At 35.9% G+C, this 7,672-nt stretch overlaps 2 long non-coding RNA genes across 2 annotated transcripts; both read right to left on the bottom strand.

Moving 5' to 3' along the window:
• Positions 1 to 701: 701 nt before the first annotated feature.
• Positions 702 to 2,356, bottom strand: LOC113088013 (uncharacterized). Its single transcript, XR_003285762.1, has 2 exons — positions 2,264 to 2,356; positions 702 to 2,109 (listed from the first exon to the last, which is right to left on the bottom strand). It is a non-coding gene; the product is annotated as an uncharacterized LOC113088013 (long non-coding RNA).
• A 1,068-nt stretch (positions 2,357 to 3,424) lies between these two features.
• LOC113088014 (uncharacterized) lies at positions 3,425 to 7,246 on the bottom strand. The gene is made up of 3 exons (XR_003285763.1): positions 7,169 to 7,246; positions 5,772 to 5,836; positions 3,425 to 3,571 (listed from the first exon to the last, which is right to left on the bottom strand). It is a non-coding gene; the product is annotated as an uncharacterized LOC113088014 (long non-coding RNA).
• Positions 7,247 to 7,672: the final 426 nt, after the last annotated feature.

The raw sequence follows: 7,672 nt of genomic DNA, 5'->3' as shown, positions 1-7,672 counted from the left end.
CGGCTTGGGTTTTTGAGGCTTGTTCAATTTTTACATTTTAGCCTATTTCTGTATTGTAGAACCATAACGTTAATAATATATATATATATATATATATATATATATATATATTATATATAATATATATATATATATATATATATATATATATATTTTTTTTTTACAAATTTAAAATCATCAGCAAATTGTCCACTTTGAATGAACTGTCTGTATGTTCAGACATTACTTTGACAAACTGCTTTCTACATGTTAAATTTTACAGAAGAATGCAGATATACATTTTTAAATGTATATGTATTTTTTAAAGAATGTCTCATTAAATACAAGAGAAAACTTTAATAATCCTTAAAGGAAACAGCTTATATTTGAAGACAATGGCATCTCTTTATCAATGCAAAAATAATTAAATAAATAAAGGTGTGAACATCCTTAAGTCCTTAATTTAGGTTCAGGCAAGGACAAAGAAAGAAAGAAAGAAAGAAAGAAAGAAAGAAGAAAGAAAGAAAGAAAGAAAGAAAGAAAGAAAGAAAGAAAGAAAGAAAGAAAGAAAGAAAGAAAGAAGACCTGAGTGGACAAATCATTGCTTGGAAATGTATATATTTTTTTTTTAAGTTTGATTTAATGCAAATGTGAATACTGCATATTATTAAATAATAAACATTGATCATGTATGCATGAAAAACAGATGTGGAGAACTCGAGTCAATCAGCTTTCAGTGTTTATTAAAAAAAATGAAACTGAATCATGTCTTTACATAATGATCAAGAATTTTAATTCTCGCATTAGATCAGTATTACAGAAAATGATATTATAGTACAGAGGTTTTCAATATCTTTTCAGTACCATAGTATTCCTCAGGAGTGCTGGTCACTTGTCTGTACAATATCACTCTTGCATTTTTTGGGACTGTACATTTTTATGTAATTCATTTAAAAAGGCAGTCAGCACTTAAATAAGCTGTGTCTTCATCTTCAAAGTTAAACAAACAAAAGTTTCCAGGGAGCTCAGCCTCTTCAAGGATTGGGCCGGGCAAGTTTAAATTTAAGGGTAGGGTGTAAAATAGAGAGTAATAAGGGCAGAGCTATGAGGGCCAGTTTACTACGAAGTATCTTCCAGACTGAGGTATAGCCTGTAGCGCTAAAGTAGCACAGAATTTACACAGACCCCCTCGGGTCATCGTTTCCGCACAAAATCTGTGCCACCCGGCGGCGCGTGCTGCTTTTCGCCGTTGCGACCACAAGAGCTTCCCCCACAGCCCAGGCTTTTGGCACTGCGCACATAAACACGACTCACAAGATAAACGACAAGCAAAGCGGTTTTGTAAACCCTTTATGAAGCATAATGATATCTTTATGGAGCATATAATACTAAAGGGAAAGATCGCTGGGTCACCTTGGTGCACTTTGAGGAGAGATGAAAAGATCCAGCTCCTGTCATTTTGAAGAGCTTTTCATTCCTCAATGACATTTTCTACCAATGAGAAAATAAGCTTTCTGATGTATGTGTGACAGGTGTCAACAGCTGTCTATTAAAATGCTACGGCTATCTATAAGTTCTAGCATTGAACACACAAAGCAATTGCAATGAAAGAGAAAAGAGTTGCTAAATATGATAATATTCATCATTATATTAATAATCATAATTATAACAATATATTACAGAATAAATCTCTCATATATATATATATATATATATATATATATATATATATATATATATATATATATATATATATATATATATTCTCACTTTAAAAGGTATAATGTTTTCTGTCTTTGAAATACTATGATGTCTTCGAAGTCGTATTTTCAGAACTTTCACATATTCGTCTTCGTTCGAAATGTTGATTATATTGGATCAACTTCTCCCAAATCAATAAAACCTAGCTGTGCCATTGCATATTACAGAATAGTAATGATATGTGGACATGCACCACTTTCTTGCTCTGTACTTGGTCTGTCCCCTTAAGATGACATCATAGCCGTCCTATGACCATGACGTCCACGACTTCACCCTTGTGCAGCTCCACGTATTGCTCTGTTTTTGGAGGCAACATCAGAAGGCCGTTGGCACTGCGCATGCTCATTAGCCGACTACTCATTTGGTTTCCTGTCAAGCAGAACAGGGTGTCACTTGCTTTTTTGCACCCAAGTAAGTTAGTTATTTGTAAGCTCTATATATATATATATATATATATATATACATACATACACACACACACACACACACACACACACACACACACATAACTAATCATGCATACCTGTGCTCTGTGCCCAGGGAAGTGGTTCCTGATGGTGCCATGTCAGTATACAGCGATGATATTCTGGACGTGGATCCAACTTTACATCACAAGGACAGCTGCCAAGAAAAGGACACATACTGATGAAATCGCAGCAGAAACGCAAATGTAAGTCACAAGAAAGCAGTGGTGGATGAAGTACACAGCTCAAGGAATGGAGTAAAACTACAGATAGAGAACCATAATATTACATTACTTCAGGAAAAGTATATTCCTTTTATTTTGCAATTTGTTCATACTCCATTTTATATGATGTATTGCAGACTATTTATTTGTAAGTAAGAAAAAGTTATTTACATTTCATTTACAAAACGTCTCATACAGCATCAAACATATCAATACATCAGTTAAGGATACCAAATTCAAATGTGCAAACAAGTAATAAACAGTGTAAAAAAACAGACATAACAGGGCAAAGTGTGTTACTTTGAAAAGCTATGCCAACATAATAGTTTTAGATAATTTGAAACTGTTACGGCAGCAGGGACGATACATTGGCTTCATTTTATTTTATTTCAATATCATGTTTTGTTTTGACCTAAAACCTACATGGTTCAGATACATGACATAATCAAATGCAAGTATTGTGCACACACACACGTTTGTATAATATATCATATAATATGTACTTAAACAGCTCACAGCAGCTATAGTTCACAAACAACTGAAGTTCATGACCAAATATATATATATATATATATTTTTTTTTTTTTTTTTTTTACAATAATCATTCCTGAAATTTGGTATCAGTAGCTTCCTTTTCAAACTGTCAGTTGCACACAGAATCAAGATCAAAGAATCTTCTGGTTCTTGGCTCATTTTAAGTTAGACATGAAGACTCACTCCGACTGGATCATTGAATCGGTGAGTTGTTGACTCGAGAACAGCTGCTATCAGATCAGTCCAATTTGTGAATGATTTGCAATATGCGATCCGATTCAACAGGTTCATTGAAAGCAATCAGCTAGTTCACAAATCGGGCATGGCTATCATGTTTCAGAGCAGGTGATGATTTCTTCAGTTCAAAATAACAAGGAATGAAGAAATTTGGAAAGGTTTACACAATAAAATACTCAACAAAAACAAAAAAAAGACACTTGAAGAAAAATACCATATAGTTACAATCCACCACTGCAAGAACATGAGCTTTATTGGCCAAACTTACCCTGGCTTTGATGATGGTGGGCCGTGGGTCCAGGATCCCCTGCATCTTTCTTAATGCAGGGATAACAAAGAGGTTACAGGTTACAACAGCTGACACTGGGTTACCTGAGACAGAAAGAAGAGACGAGTGTTGAGGTGAAGACCATGGCTTACGGTTTGGGCTCGGGGTGGAGGTCTGGGGCAGAAACTCTCTGAACTGTGGATCATCTGTAGTAGATAGGAATTCAGTTTGTTTCCTGGCCTCTGTAAAGCAACAGCTCACTTCCAAATGTCAATTCTGTGACTTGTTCACCCTCATGTTGTTCCAAAATTGTCCGATCTTGTGTTTCAGAGAACACAAAAGAAGACATTTAGCAGAATGTGTATGCTGCTCTTTTATAAACTGTACAATTCAAGTTCACAGTGATCAGTGGCTATCCACTTACAAGAACAAAACGCCATAAAATTAACACAAAATCTGTCTGAAATCAAGCAACTGACACCAACTATATTGACAGAACTATTACTTTCTGAAAGTCTTCCACAGATCTTAGTCTCTGCAATTTTTTAAGCTCACTAAAGCTGAATTTATTTGATCAAAACACAGTAAAAACAGTAATAGTGTGAATAATTTTTACAGTTTAAAATAACTCCGGTCTTCAGTGTCACATGATCCCTCAATGTGCTGATTTGTAACATTCAAGTAACATTTCTTCTTTTTTGTATTATGATGAAATGAGTTGTATTGCATAATACTGTTTGTGGAAACCATGATACATTTAAAGATTCTTTGATGAATAGAAAGTTCAATAGAGACATTTATTTGAATAGAATTTTGCAACATTATTAGTGTCTTTCTGATCAATGCAACGTGTCCTTGATGAATTAAGCTACTAATTACTTTCTTTCTGTATACCTTATTATCATTACATTAAAAATAGCAGCATTAACATTGTTCTCAGCTTCTTCTTTTGTGTTTGAAGGGAAAAGGTTTGTAGCAACACAAGGGTGATTAAATAGTGCCAAAATGTTCATTTCTGGGTCAACCTGCCCCTTTAAGGAATCTTTTTGACATCAGAGTTCAGTTTGTCTGGTTGGTGTCACGCACACTGATGATGCAAATGTACGTTTCGAAGCCCAATAATACTAGGGGATGGAAATGAACTCTGGTTCGTACCAAAGCAATAAAATAAAGGGTGGAAACAACCCAATACTCTCTGATAAGATAAATGTGTACCAACTACTGAAACCAGCTAAGAAAGAAGAGTATCAAATGCAGAGGTGCCCTCCACCACATCAACAGGAAGGGAAGAATGGCATTGAAAGCAAAAGGAGGACAGCACTACATCAGACAAATAGCAGTTTCAAGACACTAAGCCACATCACGGCACACAAAACAGAAGGGCTTCGGGAGGTTGCAACAGCACTAATAGCACCACAGACGCAAAAAAGCAAAAACATAAGGCTTCTCTCAGAAAACAGAACAGAAAGCGTCACATTAGAAAATCAGAGCAAATATATTATTTCTATGGTTCATTTCATTGTGGATGTTACTAAAGGATTATTAGACAAGGCCTTTTCAGGTTTTTATCTTGTAACGTAATCTGTAATAATAATAACATACTGGTCCCAAATGAGCCCAAGTGCGCTAAAAAAGAAATTTCGTCTTACATGGTTTCGAAAACCAGTTTATTAGGGTTTGGTGTGAAAATTTCAAGTCCCTTTCCGTTTTCTGAGCTCGGACTGAAGACAGGGCTTATTTCCTGAATTAAGAGCACCTACTTCCTCGTGGGGGAGGAGACACGGGCAGTCTGCTGGCCTCGCTGTCGCTCAGGGGCACAGTCTCCAGAAGAGTCGCCCCTGTGTCTCTGTAGGTGAAATTACCTTTGAAGGGGAATATAGAAATCGCCACTGTCACCACTGCCTCGACCACCTGGTTTCTGAAGGCACGAGGTGGGAGTACAGTTGGCTCGGGATGGGGGCAAGCCTGGGAAAACTGATCGGACCGGTGGGCAGAAAGGTACACAGGTGGGCAACCGTGGGCTGTTTCAGTTTTATGGAGAAGGGACCATTTAGTTTGGAGATAGTACTACATAGATATATAGATGTGAGTTTCTGTAAATAGCAAGAATAAAGAAGCTGTTGTACTGTAAGTAGTATAATACATACAGTATGTGGGAAAAGAGGAAACTCTGTCACATGGGTTTGTGTATGTATGCGATTTCATTTGTGTAAATTGGTTCCAACTCTGAGACACTCTTCCCGTCAACATTTCTCCTTTTGTTTACATACACACTTACTATGTCAAATACGCAGCATATTGTACCTGGAAGGGCGAAGATCAGCTTTCTGGCACCGTCAGTGTCTAAGGTGGCAAACGTAGTAGGCAAACTAAAATAGAAACAGAATAAAGCATTAATATTCTATATACCAGCAACAACCAAAATAATGTTTTAACAAATGCCTTAACCAGAATAATACGTGAATGATAATATACAGTCAGCCAGTTGTTACAACAAATTGTTACAAAGCTCTCTGGAATACTTGATTCTTGATTGGTCAATCACAGCATTAAGCAGTCAGACGTTTCCAAATGTTTTCTGTCATATGGGCACTGCTTTATATCAAACGGCTCATCTGGATAAGTCAATTTCAAGTCTATTGTGTCAGTGCAGACTCATGGGCCCTTGTTTTATACAAGGACTTCAGTTTTAATACTGTAATATTGTTGCAGGAGTATTACAAGATGTATAAAGTCATTGGTTGCTTGTATGAGTGGTCATTTATAGCTAATTACCCAAATGAGCATTGATTATTCAAAAATGACGGATCAATGCCACAACTGACCAATCAGAATCAAGAATTCCAGAGAGCCATGTTGAAATAAGTAGTTGTAATATATATATTTTTTAATGCCATGTCAGCATCTTAGGCTATTTTCATGGCAAAAACAATAAAAATACAAACAAGCAAACAAACAAACAAAAGCAGTATTACACAATATCTTTTTTACATTAAAATATGATGAAATAAAAATATATATATATATTTTTCTTTAAGCGAGTTCCCATGTCAAAATAAAAGCTACAACTAATGTAACACTGTATCTAATTTAAGCCTGTGCTGTAATCGTTAACTAAAAATATTTTTGGTTGATTGAAATAAAGCTGGAATAAAATATCAATATAAGATGAAATGCTGTACAATTTTTTTTTTATATTAAAATAAAAATAAGGCTAAAATATAAATATATAACTGAAAAAAGCAAATGACAAAATGACTAAAATTAATGAAAACAATATATTCATATTCATAAATTACTATAGTAGTAAATAATTTATACTTAATTAGCGCTGAAACAATAATATTTTGCTTTTTTTCTGTCTACATTGTTTTGTCTTAGTTGAATCAGATACCTGTGTTCACAAAACCATCTGATGGATACTGCACACAAAAAAAGTCAAAAACTGATGAAAATGATTGTCCTGGTACTTTGCAACTTTTGGGGGTCAGGATGCACTTGGTTCCTATCAATATTTGGCATTGTCAAATTTTTTAGGTCATGGCATTAAATCCGTGAAAGACTTTTAAGGCAGTTTGTTGACAAGAAAACAAGATATCCTCAATTCAACCACCCAAGGCCCTCCCCTCACGCCAGTGCCGCCCCATCCAGACTTTACACAAGTCTGGCTCTGCATGATTAAGACTGCTTCTCTCACTCACCCTGGCTTCATAAACACTCGACCGAAGTGGATCTGGGCATTGCAGGTCTATATCAAGCACTTGCTTCAGATAGTCCTGAAAAAAAAAAAACACACACACACACAGACGTTAACGTGAGTGTTTTCGTTTCTCCACTCATGTAGGACAACAACATCTATCCGCGTCTGGTGAAGTGAAGCATCGGGTAATTAAAGAGCTTTTAATTAATAGAGCAGAAAATCAAGCGCAAGAGGCGGCCAGTGCACTGCTGCCTGGGCAAAGGACCCAAAATAAAAGGTCAGGTTAACAAATGCTGCTTTGTGACAAGAAAACAAGCAGAAACACTAGATGGCAGTAAAACATACATTGACCTGCGGCATAAGCTCTTAAAAAGAGTTTTGCTCTGAGATCTGGTGCTCTCTGGGTGAACCAATGGAATCCTCTTCTTGACATAAATAGCAGACTGATCTGTGAGGCCACATTTCTGTATTGAGAAGCTCGGACATTTCAAGCATGTGACCTTTC

Source organism: Carassius auratus, unplaced genomic scaffold (assembly GCF_003368295.1).
Source record: "Carassius auratus strain Wakin unplaced genomic scaffold, ASM336829v1 scaf_tig00045658, whole genome shotgun sequence".
Taxonomy (NCBI): Eukaryota; Metazoa; Chordata; class Actinopteri; order Cypriniformes; family Cyprinidae; genus Carassius; species Carassius auratus.
Note: the sequence above shows the minus strand (reverse complement) of the source record. Positions and strands in the feature narration are given on the sequence as shown.